The following is a 16,994-nucleotide window of genomic DNA, read 5'->3' as shown; positions in this document are numbered from 1 at the left end:
TCATACCAGTCATCCAACAGATTCCCATTCAGAGAGACACACATAACAACTACATCACACTAGTCATCCAACAGACTCCCGTCCAACAACTACATCACACCAGTCATCCAACAGATTCCCATCCAATAACGACATCATACCAGTCATCCAACAGATTCCCATCCAATAATGACATCACACCAGTCATCCAACAGATTCCCATCCAACAACTACATCACACCAGTCATCCAACACATTCCCATCCAATAACGACATCATACCAGTCATCCAACAGATTCCCATTCAGAGAGACACACATAATAACTACATCACACCAGTCATCCAACAGATTCCCATTCAATAACTACATCATACCAGTCATCCAACAGATTCCCATCCAACAACTACATTATACCAGCCATCCAACAGATTCCCATCCAATAACTACATCATACCAGTCATCCAACAGATTCCCATTCAGAGCGACACACAGAAGCATCCAGGGTCAATGCCCTGCTCAAGGGCATGCTGACTGATCTACCACCAGGCCAAAAAATGTGAACCCGAACCCTCCAAGATCCCCCCCCCCCCCCATAGTAATCAAAGTGACAGACTCGGGAGGCCCCACTCTAGGCTGGGTTTCTGTATAGCACTTTGTGACATCGGTTGATGTAAAAAGGGCTTCATAAATACATTTGATTGATTGATAGTCCGTAATCTGTAGTTATAAGCTTTGAATAGGGTCCATGCGATATGCAACTTTTCAGGGAAGTCAGGAACCAATACACAGTCAGTTAGGAAAGCAAAGGCCTCGGGAGGCCCCACTCTAGGCTGGGTTTCTGTATAGCACTTTGTGACATCGGTTGATGTAAAAAGGGCTTCATAAATACATTTGATTGATTGATAGTCCGTAATCTGTAGTTATAAGCTTTGAATAGGGTCCATGCGATATGCAACTTTTCAGGGAAGTCAGGAACCAATACACAGTCAGTTAGGAAAGCAAAGGCCTCGGGAGGCCCCACTCTAGGCTGGGTTTCTGTATAGCACTTTGTGACATCGGTTGATGTAAAAAGGGCTTCATAAATACATTTGATTGATTGATAGTCCGTAATCTGTAGTTATAAGCTTTGAATAGGGTCCATGCGATATGCAACTTTTCAGGGAAGTCAGGAACCAATACACAGTCAGTTAGGAAAGCAAAGGCCTCGGGAGGCCCCACTCTAGGCTGGGTTTCTGTATAGCACTTTGTGACATCGGTTGATGTAAAAAGGGCTTCATAAATACATTTGATTGATTGATAGTCCGTAATCTGTAGTTATAAGCTTTGAATAGGGTCCATGCGATATGCAACTTTTCAGGGAAGTCAGGAACCAATACACAGTCAGTTAGGAAAGCAAAGGCCTCGGGAGGCCCCACTCTAGGCTGGGTTTCTGTATAGCACTTTGTGACATCGGTTGATGTAAAAAGGGCTTCATAAATACATTTGATTGATTGATAGTCCGTAATCTGTAGTTATAAGCTTTGAATAGGGTCCATGCGATATGCAACTTTTCAGGGAAGTCAGGAACCAATACACAGTCAGTTAGGAAAGCAAAGGCCTCGGGAGGCCCCACTCTAGGCTGGGTTTCTGTATAGCACTTTGTGACATCGGTTGATGTAAAAAGGGCTTCATAAATACATTTGATTGATTGATAGTCCGTAATCTGTAGTTATAAGCTTTGAATAGGGTCCATGCGATATGCAACTTTTCAGGGAAGTCAGGAACCAATACACAGTCAGTTAGGAAAGCAAAGGCCTCGGGAGGCCCCACTCTAGGCTGGGTTTCTGTATAGCACTTTGTGACATCGGTTGATGTAAAAAGGGCTTCATAAATACATTTGATTGATTGATAGTCCGTAATCTGTAGTTATAAGCTTTGAATAGGGTCCATGCGATATGCAACTTTTCAGGGAAGTCAGGAACCAATACACAGTCAGTTAGGAAAGCAAAGGCCTCGGGAGGCCCCACTCTAGGCTGGGTTTCTGTATAGCACTTTGTGACATCGGTTGATGTAAAAAGGGCTTCATAAATACATTTGATTGATTGATAGTCCGTAATCTGTAGTTATAAGCTTTGAATAGGGTCCATGCGATATGCAACTTTTCAGGGAAGTCAGGAACCAATACACAGTCAGTTAGGAAAGCAAAGGCCTCGGGAGGCCCCACTCTAGGCTGGGTTTCTGTATAGCACTTTGTGACATCGGTTGATGTAAAAAGGGCTTCATAAATACATTTGATTGATTGATAGTCCGTAATCTGTAGTTATAAGCTTTGAATAGGGTCCATGCGATATGCAACTTTTCAGGGAAGTCAGGAACCAATACACAGTCAGTTAGGAAAGCAAAGGCCTCGGGAGGCCCCACTCTAGGCTGGGTTTCTGTATAGCACTTTGTGACATCGGTTGATGTAAAAAGGGCTTCATAAATACATTTGATTGATTGATAGTCCGTAATCTGTAGTTATAAGCTTTGAATAGGGTCCATGCGATATGCAACTTTTCAGGGAAGTCAGGAACCAATACACAGTCAGTTAGGAAAGCAAAGGCCTCGGGAGGCCCCACTCTAGGCTGGGTTTCTGTATAGCACTTTGTGACATCGGTTGATGTAAAAAGGGCTTCATAAATACATTTGATTGATTGATAGTCCGTAATCTGTAGTTATAAGCTTTGAATAGGGTCCATGCGATATGCAACTTTTCAGGGAAGTCAGGAACCAATACACAGTCAGTTAGGAAAGCAAAGGCCTCGGGAGGCCCCACTCTAGGCTGGGTTTCTGTATAGCACTTTGTGACATCGGTTGATGTAAAAAGGGCTTCATAAATACATTTGATTGATTGATAGTCCGTAATCTGTAGTTATAAGCTTTGAATAGGGTCCATGCGATATGCAACTTTTCAGGGAAGTCAGGAACCAATACACAGTCAGTTAGGAAAGCAAAGGCCTCGGGAGGCCCCACTCTAGGCTGGGTTTCTGTATAGCACTTTGTGACATCGGTTGATGTAAAAAGGGCTTCATAAATACATTTGATTGATTGATAGTCCGTAATCTGTAGTTATAAGCTTTGAATAGGGTCCATGCGATATGCAACTTTTCAGGGAAGTCAGGAACCAATACACAGTCAGTTAGGAAAGCAAAGGCCTCGGGAGGCCCCACTCTAGGCTGGGTTTCTGTATAGCACTTTGTGACATCGGTTGATGTAAAAAGGGCTTCATAAATACATTTGATTGATTGATAGTCCGTAATCTGTAGTTATAAGCTTTGAATAGGGTCCATGCGATATGCAACTTTTCAGGGAAGTCAGGAACCAATACACAGTCAGTTAGGAAAGCAAAGGCCTCGGGAGGCCCCACTCTAGGCTGGGTTTCTGTATAGCACTTTGTGACATCGGTTGATGTAAAAAGGGCTTCATAAATACATTTGATTGATTGATAGTCCGTAATCTGTAGTTATAAGCTTTGAATAGGGTCCATGCGATATGCAACTTTTCAGGGAAGTCAGGAACCAATACACAGTCAGTTAGGAAAGCAAAGGCCTCGGGAGGCCCCACTCTAGGCTGGGTTTCTGTATAGCACTTTGTGACATCGGTTGATGTAAAAAGGGCTTCATAAATACATTTGATTGATTGATAGTCCGTAATCTGTAGTTATAAGCTTTGAATAGGGTCCATGCGATATGCAACTTTTCAGGGAAGTCAGGAACCAATACACAGTCAGTTAGGAAAGCAAAGGCCTCGGGAGGCCCCACTCTAGGCTGGGTTTCTGTATAGCACTTTGTGACATCGGTTGATGTAAAAAGGGCTTCATAAATACATTTGATTGATTGATAGTCCGTAATCTGTAGTTATAAGCTTTGAATAGGGTCCATGCGATATGCAACTTTTCAGGGAAGTCAGGAACCAATACACAGTCAGTTAGGAAAGCAAAGGCCTCGGGAGGCCCCACTCTAGGCTGGGTTTCTGTATAGCACTTTGTGACATCGGTTGATGTAAAAAGGGCTTCATAAATACATTTGATTGATTGATAGTCCGTAATCTGTAGTTATAAGCTTTGAATAGGGTCCATGCGATATGCAACTTTTCAGGGAAGTCAGGAACCAATACACAGTCAGTTAGGAAAGCAAAGGCCTCGGGAGGCCCCACTCTAGGCTGGGTTTCTGTATAGCACTTTGTGACATCGGTTGATGTAAAAAGGGCTTCATAAATACATTTGATTGATTGATAGTCCGTAATCTGTAGTTATAAGCTTTGAATAGGGTCCATGCGATATGCAACTTTTCAGGGAAGTCAGGAACCAATACACAGTCAGTTAGGAAAGCAAAGGCCTCGGGAGGCCCCACTCTAGGCTGGGTTTCTGTATAGCACTTTGTGACATCGGTTGATGTAAAAAGGGCTTCATAAATACATTTGATTGATTGATAGTCCGTAATCTGTAGTTATAAGCTTTGAATAGGGTCCATGCGATATGCAACTTTTCAGGGAAGTCAGGAACCAATACACAGTCAGTTAGGAAAGCAAAGGCCTCGGGAGGCCCCACTCTAGGCTGGGTTTCTGTATAGCACTTTGTGACATCGGTTGATGTAAAAAGGGCTTCATAAATACATTTGATTGATTGATAGTCCGTAATCTGTAGTTATAAGCTTTGAATAGGGTCCATGCGATATGCAACTTTTCAGGGAAGTCAGGAACCAATACACAGTCAGTTAGGAAAGCAAAGGCCTCGGGAGGCCCCACTCTAGGCTGGGTTTCTGTATAGCACTTTGTGACATCGGTTGATGTAAAAAGGGCTTCATAAATACATTTGATTGATTGATAGTCCGTAATCTGTAGTTATAAGCTTTGAATAGGGTCCATGCGATATGCAACTTTTCAGGGAAGTCAGGAACCAATACACAGTCAGTTAGGAAAGCAAAGGCCTCGGGAGGCCCCACTCTAGGCTGGGTTTCTGTATAGCACTTTGTGACATCGGTTGATGTAAAAAGGGCTTCATAAATACATTTGATTGATTGATAGTCCGTAATCTGTAGTTATAAGCTTTGAATAGGGTCCATGCGATATGCAACTTTTCAGGGAAGTCAGGAACCAATACACAGTCAGTTAGGAAAGCAAAGGCCTCGGGAGGCCCCACTCTAGGCTGGGTTTCTGTATAGCACTTTGTGACATCGGTTGATGTAAAAAGGGCTTCATAAATACATTTGATTGATTGATAGTCCGTAATCTGTAGTTATAAGCTTTGAATAGGGTCCATGCGATATGCAACTTTTCAGGGAAGTCAGGAACCAATACACAGTCAGTTAGGAAAGCAAAGGCCTCGGGAGGCCCCACTCTAGGCTGGGTTTCTGTATAGCACTTTGTGACATCGGTTGATGTAAAAAGGGCTTCATAAATACATTTGATTGATTGATAGTCCGTAATCTGTAGTTATAAGCTTTGAATAGGGTCCATGCGATATGCAACTTTTCAGGGAAGTCAGGAACCAATACACAGTCAGTTAGGAAAGCAAAGGCCTCGGGAGGCCCCACTCTAGGCTGGGTTTCTGTATAGCACTTTGTGACATCGGTTGATGTAAAAAGGGCTTCATAAATACATTTGATTGATTGATAGTCCGTAATCTGTAGTTATAAGCTTTGAATAGGGTCCATGCGATATGCAACTTTTCAGGGAAGTCAGGAACCAATACACAGTCAGTTAGGAAAGCAAAGGCCTCGGGAGGCCCCACTCTAGGCTGGGTTTCTGTATAGCACTTTGTGACATCGGTTGATGTAAAAAGGGCTTCATAAATACATTTGATTGATTGATAGTCCGTAATCTGTAGTTATAAGCTTTGAATAGGGTCCATGCGATATGCAACTTTTCAGGGAAGTCAGGAACCAATACACAGTCAGTTAGGAAAGCAAAGGCCTCGGGAGGCCCCACTCTAGGCTGGGTTTCTGTATAGCACTTTGTGACATCGGTTGATGTAAAAAGGGCTTCATAAATACATTTGATTGATTGATAGTCCGTAATCTGTAGTTATAAGCTTTGAATAGGGTCCATGCGATATGCAACTTTTCAGGGAAGTCAGGAACCAATACACAGTCAGTTAGGAAAGCAAAGGCCTCGGGAGGCCCCACTCTAGGCTGGGTTTCTGTATAGCACTTTGTGACATCGGTTGATGTAAAAAGGGCTTCATAAATACATTTGATTGATTGATAGTCCGTAATCTGTAGTTATAAGCTTTGAATAGGGTCCATGCGATATGCAACTTTTCAGGGAAGTCAGGAACCAATACACAGTCAGTTAGGAAAGCAAAGGCCTCGGGAGGCCCCACTCTAGGCTGGGTTTCTGTATAGCACTTTGTGACATCGGTTGATGTAAAAAGGGCTTCATAAATACATTTGATTGATTGATAGTCCGTAATCTGTAGTTATAAGCTTTGAATAGGGTCCATGCGATATGCAACTTTTCAGGGAAGTCAGGAACCAATACACAGTCAGTTAGGAAAGCAAAGGCCTCGGGAGGCCCCACTCTAGGCTGGGTTTCTGTATAGCACTTTGTGACATCGGTTGATGTAAAAAGGGCTTCATAAATACATTTGATTGATTGATAGTCCGTAATCTGTAGTTATAAGCTTTGAATAGGGTCCATGCGATATGCAACTTTTCAGGGAAGTCAGGAACCAATACACAGTCAGTTAGGAAAGCAAAGGCCTCGGGAGGCCCCACTCTAGGCTGGGTTTCTGTATAGCACTTTGTGACATCGGTTGATGTAAAAAGGGCTTCATAAATACATTTGATTGATTGATAGTCCGTAATCTGTAGTTATAAGCTTTGAATAGGGTCCATGCGATATGCAACTTTTCAGGGAAGTCAGGAACCAATACACAGTCAGTTAGGAAAGCAAAGGCCTCGGGAGGCCCCACTCTAGGCTGGGTTTCTGTATAGCACTTTGTGACATCGGTTGATGTAAAAAGGGCTTCATAAATACATTTGATTGATTGATAGTCCGTAATCTGTAGTTATAAGCTTTGAATAGGGTCCATGCGATATGCAACTTTTCAGGGAAGTCAGGAACCAATACACAGTCAGTTAGGAAAGCAAAGGCCTCGGGAGGCCCCACTCTAGGCTGGGTTTCTGTATAGCACTTTGTGACATCGGTTGATGTAAAAAGGGCTTCATAAATACATTTGATTGATTGATAGTCCGTAATCTGTAGTTATAAGCTTTGAATAGGGTCCATGCGATATGCAACTTTTCAGGGAAGTCAGGAACCAATACACAGTCAGTTAGGAAAGCAAAGGCCTCGGGAGGCCCCACTCTAGGCTGGGTTTCTGTATAGCACTTTGTGACATCGGTTGATGTAAAAAGGGCTTCATAAATACATTTGATTGATTGATAGTCCGTAATCTGTAGTTATAAGCTTTGAATAGGGTCCATGCGATATGCAACTTTTCAGGGAAGTCAGGAACCAATACACAGTCAGTTAGGAAAGCAAAGGCCTCGGGAGGCCCCACTCTAGGCTGGGTTTCTGTATAGCACTTTGTGACATCGGTTGATGTAAAAAGGGCTTCATAAATACATTTGATTGATTGATAGTCCGTAATCTGTAGTTATAAGCTTTGAATAGGGTCCATGCGATATGCAACTTTTCAGGGAAGTCAGGAACCAATACACAGTCAGTTAGGAAAGCAAAGGCCTCGGGAGGCCCCACTCTAGGCTGGGTTTCTGTATAGCACTTTGTGACATCGGTTGATGTAAAAAGGGCTTCATAAATACATTTGATTGATTGATAGTCCGTAATCTGTAGTTATAAGCTTTGAATAGGGTCCATGCGATATGCAACTTTTCAGGGAAGTCAGGAACCAATACACAGTCAGTTAGGAAAGCAAAGGCCTCGGGAGGCCCCACTCTAGGCTGGGTTTCTGTATAGCACTTTGTGACATCGGTTGATGTAAAAAGGGCTTCATAAATACATTTGATTGATTGATAGTCCGTAATCTGTAGTTATAAGCTTTGAATAGGGTCCATGCGATATGCAACTTTTCAGGGAAGTCAGGAACCAATACACAGTCAGTTAGGAAAGCAAAGGCCTCGGGAGGCCCCACTCTAGGCTGGGTTTCTGTATAGCACTTTGTGACATCGGTTGATGTAAAAAGGGCTTCATAAATACATTTGATTGATTGATAGTCCGTAATCTGTAGTTATAAGCTTTGAATAGGGTCCATGCGATATGCAACTTTTCAGGGAAGTCAGGAACCAATACACAGTCAGTTAGGAAAGCAAAGGCCTCGGGAGGCCCCACTCTAGGCTGGGTTTCTGTATAGCACTTTGTGACATCGGTTGATGTAAAAAGGGCTTCATAAATACATTTGATTGATTGATAGTCCGTAATCTGTAGTTATAAGCTTTGAATAGGGTCCATGCGATATGCAACTTTTCAGGGAAGTCAGGAACCAATACACAGTCAGTTAGGAAAGCAAAGGCCTCGGGAGGCCCCACTCTAGGCTGGGTTTCTGTATAGCACTTTGTGACATCGGTTGATGTAAAAAGGGCTTCATAAATACATTTGATTGATTGATAGTCCGTAATCTGTAGTTATAAGCTTTGAATAGGGTCCATGCGATATGCAACTTTTCAGGGAAGTCAGGAACCAATACACAGTCAGTTAGGAAAGCAAAGGCCTCGGGAGGCCCCACTCTAGGCTGGGTTTCTGTATAGCACTTTGTGACATCGGTTGATGTAAAAAGGGCTTCATAAATACATTTGATTGATTGATAGTCCGTAATCTGTAGTTATAAGCTTTGAATAGGGTCCATGCGATATGCAACTTTTCAGGGAAGTCAGGAACCAATACACAGTCAGTTAGGAAAGCAAAGGCCTCGGGAGGCCCCACTCTAGGCTGGGTTTCTGTATAGCACTTTGTGACATCGGTTGATGTAAAAAGGGCTTCATAAATAAAATATGAAATGCATCAAATGCAGCAGTAAATAACAAAAAGTTCTGGGATTGTAAAGAAATGAATAGCACCTCCTCCCAGCTGCCCACTGCACTGAGGCTAGGAAACACTGTAAAGTCCATGGAAATGAATAGCACCTCCTCCCAGCTGCCCACTGCACTGAGGCTAGGAAACACTGTAAAGTCCATGGAAATGAATAGCACCTCCTCCCAGCTGCCCACTGCACTGAGGCTAGGAAACACTGTAAAGTCCATGGAAATGAATAGCACCTCCTCCCAGCTGCCCACTGCACTGAGGCTAGGAAACACTGTAAAGTCCATGGAAATGAATAGCACCTCCTCCCAGCTGCCCACTGCACTGAGGCTAGGAAACACTGTAAAGTCCATGGAAATGAATAGCACCTCCTCCCAGCTGCCCACTGCACTGAGGCTAGGAAACACTGTAAAGTCCATGGAAATGAATAGCACCTCCTCCCAGCTGCCCACTGCACTGAGGCTAGGAAACACTGTAAAGTCCATGGAAATGAATAGCACCTCCTCCCAGCTGCCCACTGCACTGAGGCTAGGAAACACTGTAAAGTCCATGGAAATGAATAGCACCTCCTCCCAGCTGCCCACTGCACTGAGGCTAGGAAACACTGTAAAGTCCATGGAAATGAATAGCACCTCCTCCCAGCTGCCCACTGCACTGAGGCTAGGAAACACTGTAAAGTCCATGGAAATGAATAGCACCTCCTCCCAGCTGCCCACTGCACTGAGGCTAGGAAACACTGTAAAGTCCATGGAAATGAATAGCACCTCCTCCCAGCTGCCCACTGCACTGAGGCTAGGAAACACTGTAAAGTCCATGGAAATGAATAGCACCTCCTCCCAGCTGCCCACTGCACTGAGGCTAGGAAACACTGTAAAGTCCATGGAAATGAATAGCACCTCCTCCCAGCTGCCCACTGCACTGAGGCTAGGAAACACTGTAAAGTCCATGGAAATGAATAGCACCTCCTCCCAGCTGCCCACTGCACTGAGGCTAGGAAACACTGTAAAGTCCATGGAAATGAATAGCACCTCCTCCCAGCTGCCCACTGCACTGAGGCTAGGAAACACTGTAAAGTCCATGGAAATGAATAGCACCTCCTCCCAGCTGCCCACTGCACTGAGGCTAGGAAACACTGTAAAGTCCATGGAAATGAATAGCACCTCCTCCCAGCTGCCCACTGCACTGAGGCTAGGAAACACTGTAAAGTCCATGGAAATGAATAGCACCTCCTCCCAGCTGCCCACTGCACTGAGGCTAGGAAACACTGTAAAGTCCATGGAAATGAATAGCACCTCCTCCCAGCTGCCCACTGCACTGAGGCTAGGAAACACTGTAAAGTCCATGGAAATGAATAGCACCTCCTCCCAGCTGCCCACTGCACTGAGGCTAGGAAACACTGTAAAGTCCATGGAAATGAATAGCACCTCCTCCCAGCTGCCCACTGCACTGAGGCTAGGAAACACTGTAAAGTCCATGGAAATGAATAGCACCTCCTCCCAGCTGCCCACTGCACTGAGGCTAGGAAACACTGTAAAGTCCATGGAAATGAATAGCACCTCCTCCCAGCTGCCCACTGCACTGAGGCTAGGAAACACTGTAAAGTCCATGGAAATGAATAGCACCTCCTCCCAGCTGCCCACTGCACTGAGGCTAGGAAACACTGTAAAGTCCATGGAAATGAATAGCACCTCCTCCCAGCTGCCCACTGCACTGAGGCTAGGAAACACTGTAAAGTCCATGGAAATGAATAGCACCTCCTCCCAGCTGCCCACTGCACTGAGGCTAGGAAACACTGTAAAGTCCATGGAAATGAATAGCACCTCCTCCCAGCTGCCCACTGCACTGAGGCTAGGAAACACTGTAAAGTCCATGGAAATGAATAGCACCTCCTCCCAGCTGCCCACTGCACTGAGGCTAGGAAACACTGTAAAGTCCATGGAAATGAATAGCACCTCCTCCCAGCTGCCCACTGCACTGAGGCTAGGAAACACTGTAAAGTCCATGGAAATGAATAGCACCTCCTCCCAGCTGCCCACTGCACTGAGGCTAGGAAACACTGTAAAGTCCATGGAAATGAATAGCACCTCCTCCCAGCTGCCCACTGCACTGAGGCTAGGAAACACTGTAAAGTCCATGGAAATGAATAGCACCTCCTCCCAGCTGCCCACTGCACTGAGGCTAGGAAACACTGTAAAGTCCATGGAAATGAATAGCACCTCCTCCCAGCTGCCCACTGCACTGAGGCTAGGAAACACTGTAAAGTCCATGGAAATGAATAGCACCTCCTCCCAGCTGCCCACTGCACTGAGGCTAGGAAACACTGTAAAGTCCATGGAAATGAATAGCACCTCCTCCCAGCTGCCCACTGCACTGAGGCTAGGAAACACTGTAAAGTCCATGGAAATGAATAGCACCTCCTCCCAGCTGCCCACTGCACTGAGGCTAGGAAACACTGTAAAGTCCATGGAAATGAATAGCACCTCCTCCCAGCTGCCCACTGCACTGAGGCTAGGAAACACTGTAAAGTCCATGGAAATGAATAGCACCTCCTCCCAGCTGCCCACTGCACTGAGGCTAGGAAACACTGTAAAGTCCATGGAAATGAATAGCACCTCCTCCCAGCTGCCCACTGCACTGAGGCTAGGAAACACTGTAAAGTCCATGGAAATGAATAGCACCTCCTCCCAGCTGCCCACTGCACTGAGGCTAGGAAACACTGTAAAGTCCATGGAAATGAATAGCACCTCCTCCCAGCTGCCCACTGCACTGAGGCTAGGAAACACTGTAAAGTCCATGGAAATGAATAGCACCTCCTCCCAGCTGCCCACTGCACTGAGGCTAGGAAACACTGTAAAGTCCATGGAAATGAATAGCACCTCCTCCCAGCTGCCCACTGCACTGAGGCTAGGAAACACTGTAAAGTCCATGGAAATGAATAGCACCTCCTCCCAGCTGCCCACTGCACTGAGGCTAGGAAACACTGTAAAGTCCATGGAAATGAATAGCACCTCCTCCCAGCTGCCCACTGCACTGAGGCTAGGAAACACTGTAAAGTCCATGGAAATGAATAGCACCTCCTCCCAGCTGCCCACTGCACTGAGGCTAGGAAACACTGTAAAGTCCATGGAAATGAATAGCACCTCCTCCCAGCTGCCCACTGCACTGAGGCTAGGAAACACTGTAAAGTCCATGGAAATGAATAGCACCTCCTCCCAGCTGCCCACTGCACTGAGGCTAGGAAACACTGTAAAGTCCATGGAAATGAATAGCACCTCCTCCCAGCTGCCCACTGCACTGAGGCTAGGAAACACTGTAAAGTCCATGGAAATGAATAGCACCTCCTCCCAGCTGCCCACTGCACTGAGGCTAGGAAACACTGTAAAGTCCATGGAAATGAATAGCACCTCCTCCCAGCTGCCCACTGCACTGAGGCTAGGAAACACTGTAAAGTCCATGGAAATGAATAGCACCTCCTCCCAGCTGCCCACTGCACTGAGGCTAGGAAACACTGTAAAGTCCATGGAAATGAATAGCACCTCCTCCCAGCTGCCCACTGCACTGAGGCTAGGAAACACTGTAAAGTCCATGGAAATGAATAGCACCTCCTCCCAGCTGCCCACTGCACTGAGGCTAGGAAACACTGTAAAGTCCATGGAAATGAATAGCACCTCCTCCCAGCTGCCCACTGCACTGAGGCTAGGAAACACTGTAAAGTCCATGGAAATGAATAGCACCTCCTCCCAGCTGCCCACTGCACTGAGGCTAGGAAACACTGTAAAGTCCATGGAAATGAATAGCACCTCCTCCCAGCTGCCCACTGCACTGAGGCTAGGAAACACTGTAAAGTCCATGGAAATGAATAGCACCTCCTCCCAGCTGCCCACTGCACTGAGGCTAGGAAACACTGTAAAGTCCATGGAAATGAATAGCACCTCCTCCCAGCTGCCCACTGCACTGAGGCTAGGAAACACTGTAAAGTCCATGGAAATGAATAGCACCTCCTCCCAGCTGCCCACTGCACTGAGGCTAGGAAACACTGTCACCACTGATAAATCCACCATTATCGAGAATTTCAAGAAGCATTTCTCTACGGCTGGCCATACTTTCCACCTGGCTACCCCTACCCCGTCCAAAAGCTCTGCACCCCCTGCAGCAACTGGCCCAAGCCCCCCCCCCCCTTCTCCTTCACCCAAATCCAGACAGCTGATGTTCTGAAAGAGCTGCAAGACCTGGATCCCTACAAATCAGCTGGGCTAGACAATCTGGACCCTCTCTTCCTAAAATTATCCGCCACCATTGTTGCAACCCCTATTACTAGTCTGTTCAACCTCTCTTACGTATCGTCTGAGATTCCTAAAGATTGGAAAGCGGCCGCGAACATCCCCCTCTTCAAAGGGGGTGACACTCTAGACTCAAACTGTTACAGACCTATATCCATCCTGCCCTGCCTTTCTAAAGTCTTCGAATGCCAAGTGAACAAACAGATCACCGACCATTTCGATTTCCCACTGTACCTTCTCCACCATGCAATCTGGTTTCCGAGCTGGTCACGGGTGCACCTCAGCCGACTCTTTTCTCTGTATATATCAATGATGTCGCTCTTGCTGTGTGTGATTCTTTGATCCACCTCTACGCAGACGACACCATTCTGTATACCCCTTCTTTGGACACTGTATTATCTAACCTCCAGACGAGCTTCAACACGACACTCTTTCCGTGGCCTCCGACTGCTCTTAAATGCTAGTAAAATCAAATGCGTGCTCTTCAACCGATTGTTGCCCGCACCCGCCCACCCGACTTGCATCATTACTCTTGGCGGTTCTGACTTAGAATATGTGGACAACTACAAATACCTAGGTGTCTGGCTAGACTGTAAGCTCTCCTTCCAGACTCACATTAAGCATCTCCAATCCAAAGGTAAATATAGAATCGACTTCCTATTTCACAACAAAGTATCCTTTCACTCATGCTGCCAAACATACCCTCGTAAAACGGACTATCCTACCGATCCTTGACTTCGGCGATGGCATTTAGAAAATAGCCTCAAACACTCTACTCAGCAAATTGGATGTAGTCTATCACAGTGCCATCCATATTGTCACCAAAGCCCCATATACTACCCACCACTGCGACCTGTACGCTCTGGTTGGCTACATATTCGTTGCCAAACTCACTGGCTCCAGGTCATCTATAAGTCTTTGCTAGGTAAAGCCCTGCCATATCTCAGCTCACTGGTCACCATAGCACCATCCACCCATAGCACGCGCTCCAGGAGGTATATCTCACTGGTCACCATAGCAACACCCACCCATAGCACGTGCTCCAGGAGGTATATCTCACTGGTCACCATAACAACATCCACCCATAGCACGCGCTCCAGGAGGTATATCTCACTGGTCACCATAGCAACATCCACCCATAGCACTAACTCCAGGAGGTATATCTCACTGGTCATCCCCAAAGCCAACACCTCCTTCTGCTGCCTTTTGGAGACTTATATCTCCCTCACTAACTTTAAGCATCAGCTGTCAGAGCAGCTTACCGATCGCTGCAGCTGTACACAGCCCATCTGTAAATAGCCCATCCAACCAACTACCTACCTCATTCCCATATTTGTTTTTGTTTTTCTGCTCTTTTGCAAACCAGTATTTCTACTTACAGATGTATTGCCTTACCTCCTTACTCCCTTTGCACACACTGTATATGGATTTGTTCTATTGTGTTATTGACTGTATGTTTGTTTATCCCACGTGTAACTCTAACCTGGTTAAATAAAGTTGAAATAAAAAAAATCTATAAAATAAACAACAGTTACATTTTCACCTTCTGGGTCAATCTAAACTTTAATGAGATCTGCAGATTATTCCAGCAGTGGGTCCTTGTTAAATGAAAAATTAAATAAATCAAAGAACTGCGTTACCCACTCCAGTCAGCAGATGGCGATAAATCATGCGTTACCAATCAGCAGAAGTTTTTTTTTTATTTTTATTTATTTATTAATAACAAATCAATACATAAAGCACATGAGGGAACACAAGCATACATAGATTACAAACAATAGACAATCGAGCTAGGGGCGGGGCTGGGGGCGGGGCTAGGGGCGGGGCTAGGGGGTACAATATCACATTACAATTACACAAGGACCTTAAGGGACATGCATATACTTACAATTCTAACAGCTTTTTTGTTAGTAGAGCATTTAACCGTCTTAAAATACAGTTCAATTTCTTTTTGTAGGGTACGAAAATGTGGTTTTCTGTTTGTAAATTTACATTTGTGTATATGAAATTTGGCCAAAAGAATAATGAAATTAATTACATAAAAATGATTCCGCTTATTTCTATTGTATGTAAAGAATCCAAACAGTACATCTCTCCACAATAGTGTAAAATCTTCATAAATGTGTTCAATTATAAACCTACTGATGTCTTGCCACAGTTTTCTTACATGCATACAATGCCAAAAAAGATGCACAACTGTTTCTGGGTGGTCATTACAAAAGGAGCAATTTGAGTTGATGTTTTCCTTAAACTTCTTCATATAGTGGTTGGCAGGATAATATTTATGAATAATTTTAAAGGAAATTTCCTTAATTTTGTTAACAAGTAGGTATGTTTGTGGCAACATCCAAACTTTTTTCCAACAGATATTATCAATAAATCCATTCCAATAAGGCATGACATAAGGTATAGATACAACATCCTGCTGAAACAAGGATCGTATCGCTCTGTTGTTGAATGGACCAAAAGAGAAACAAATCTTTCCTACTGATGAGTCAACAGGGTCAATAGAAGGTAGGCTCTGAGGGTCAGGTCTTGACATGTTCCTGAATAACATAGCAACACCTGAGGGAATGGCATCTAAAACAATTGCAAAATCTTTAGGTGTTACAGGGACCTTGTAAAGTGATAAGAATTCTTTATAACTGAGTAAAAAACCCTCTGCATTTACCAGTTGGCTCACCAATAGGATATTATTTCTGAACCAATATTCTAAAAACAGAGAGGTACCAATCAGCAGATGTGTTTTTTTTCAGGCCATGCTGCATGACGTGTAATCTAGTGGACGGGACGCTTTTTCAACAACAGTGAGTCAGTCACTTCAGTAGCTTGCTTGGCGACATAGCCTAAAAGCTTTTTAGACTGTTTCAGTGCATATTTGCCCATGTGGTTTAAACATTTCATATTTACGTTGTTAGTCAGGCAAAAGTCTTAAATTTGCCTAGGACTAGGCTAGTCGCTAATGCCAAGTAGCTAGCTAACATCCCCGATCATGAGTTCACTAAGCTACTCTCCTGTTGATAAAGAAGAGGAGGTCTGCTGGACGGAGAAAGAGGGTCTGTGGCTGAACGTTGTTGTGAAAGAGGAGAAAGAAGAAGAGGTTGTCACAGTAACAAAAGTAGAGGGTGAGGCTGTTACAGGGAAAGAAGAAGAGAAAGATGTTTCAGTTAAAGAAGAGGAGCAAGCGGAGGATGCTGGGGAGGAGGGGGAGATGACTGCCACATTGAAAGAAGACGACGAGGAGGAGACAGAAGATTTGATTAAGACCAGTTAGTAAGCGCTCAGCCCAGCCAACGCTCTTCTCTGTCCTGACACCCCAATAGTGGAACAAGGTTCCTCCTGCCCATTTTCCCAAAACAGCTGAAACCCTCTTCAAAGAGTATCTTAAATAAGACATTTGTCTTATTCCGTCGAGAGGTCTGCTCAGCCTATAAACATGACATTATCTATTATTATAGAGCTCTGTTCAGCCTATAAACATTATCATTATGATAGATCTCTGCTCAGCCTATAAACATTATCATTATGATAGATCTCTGCTCAGCCTATAAACATGACATGATCTATTATTAAAGAGCTCTGCTCAGCCTGTAACCATGACATGATCTATTATTATAGAGCTCTGTTCAGCCTATAAACATTACATTATCTATTATTATAGAGCTCTGTTCAGCCTATAAACATTATCATTATGATAGATCTCTGCTCAGCCTATAAACATGGCATTATCTATTATT

This window comes from Oncorhynchus kisutch, unplaced genomic scaffold (assembly GCF_002021735.2).
Source record: "Oncorhynchus kisutch isolate 150728-3 unplaced genomic scaffold, Okis_V2 scaffold962, whole genome shotgun sequence".
In the NCBI taxonomy this organism is placed as follows: domain Eukaryota; kingdom Metazoa; phylum Chordata; class Actinopteri; order Salmoniformes; family Salmonidae; genus Oncorhynchus; species Oncorhynchus kisutch.
The sequence above is the reverse complement of the archived record's forward strand: the minus strand, read 5'-3'. Positions refer to the sequence as shown.